The sequence below is a fragment of the Frankliniella occidentalis genome, unplaced genomic scaffold (assembly GCF_000697945.3).
Source record: "Frankliniella occidentalis isolate FOCC.00 unplaced genomic scaffold, Focc_3.1 Scaffold210, whole genome shotgun sequence".
NCBI classification, from domain to species: domain Eukaryota; kingdom Metazoa; phylum Arthropoda; class Insecta; order Thysanoptera; family Thripidae; genus Frankliniella; species Frankliniella occidentalis.
Genome location: NW_026267336.1, coordinates 231,089 through 232,515, shown reverse-complemented (window position 1 = coordinate 232,515; position 1,427 = coordinate 231,089). Strand labels below are relative to the sequence as shown.

At 57.0% G+C, this 1,427-nt stretch overlaps 1 protein-coding gene across 1 annotated transcript in view; it reads left to right on the top strand.

Annotated features, from left to right (window-relative positions):
* Nucleotides 1-1,427, top strand: part of LOC127748653 (gastrula zinc finger protein XlCGF57.1-like) — an 18,410-nt gene that overhangs the window by 3,450 nt on the left and 13,533 nt on the right. The window lies entirely within an intron of this gene.

Below are 1,427 nucleotides of genomic sequence, written 5' to 3'. Positions count from 1 at the left end.
CACCTACCCCCCACACCTGGCCGCCCCTGCTCCCGGGCAGCGGTCAGCCGGTGGAGCAAAGCAAACGGAGAGAAGAGCGAGAGAGATGGGCGGCTTGTGGCTTTAAATAAATAAAAGGCAACGAGGGAGAGAAAGAGAAAAGACAACCGGTATATGTCATGGGAGAGAGACGGAGAAGAAGGCCTGCTGCTGGCCGCTTCTGCTCTTCTGTGATGCGGTGGTGATCCTGCAGCCTGTGACGTGAGTTATGGCTGCCTGTCTGGCTAGCGCCCCCCTCTGGCCCCACTCCCCCTCCCCCGCTCGCGAACGGGACGACTTTCTAGCTGGATTCCGTCCGAGCAGCGAAAGATCTGACAGAGACCGCGCGCCGCCGCGTTTGCTTTGGCGAGCACGCGAGCCGGCCGAGCAGGCAGGCGCCGCCGCTGCTGCTGCTCTTGTTGTTTTTGTTGTTGTTGCAGCGTTTTCACGCCACTCGCGGATCGATGCGCCTCTCGACCCGATTTAATTGAATAGAATTACGAGCGGAAGTCTGCGTTGTGGATAGCAGCTCTGCTCGGCAGCGTGTGAGCCGGAAGGGAGCGAGAAAAGAAAGGAAGAGAGAGATGGGAGAGAAAAGGAGAGTCGTCCAAGTGGGCCGGCAGCGGTCCGATAACAGCCCGACAGGTCAGGCCGGACCCCTGCGCTGCTGCAGGTAGGCCGCCCGCCGCGCGCGCCTGCAGTGCGTCCGAGGTGGCCTACCCGGCGGGCGCTCGGGGAGGACCTCGGGGAGGACACGGCGCAGAGGGGAGGGAACGTCCACGTCGTGGACAGAGTGACAACGCCCTCCTCCTCGTTGGAGGCGCGGGGTATCGTCGCGCCGGGGGGCCTCTTCGGCCGCGGGGTATATCGGAGCCGCCGCGGATGGACTTCCCAGGGAATGCCACACGCAGCTCGCCCAGGGAGAATGCGGATCCGCAGCTGATGCGCTGTTGTAGTAATAACAATAAAAAAAATAACAGCCCGTTTCCACGATTCCGACATCGCGTCCCACCGTGCGACGCGCAAGTATACAGTCTCTCAAAAGTGAGTTTTGGAATTGCAGCACACTGTAAAAAGTGTAAAACGTATTTCTTATTGTTTTGCGAAGAAGATGCCAGGCAGATCAAATTAACCGTTGAAACATGACTTGTTTGAATAAGGGGGCATCGTATTAAAACCAGTCCATAGACTAGTATCGTCTTAAAGACAGTAAATTTGACTATGCGTCAGCATGTTTTCCTGGAAACAAGAAGAAATGTACACTTGAAGTATGCGAAATTGTTTTTTTTGCGTGTAATGAGAGGAAAGCGTGCGTTTTCCTCGTAATCTTACGAAGCAAATGTTTCGTTGTTTGTTTTGTTGACGGTGAGCTGTCGACGCCTCGCCCGGCCCCGCCCCGCCTCGCCCCC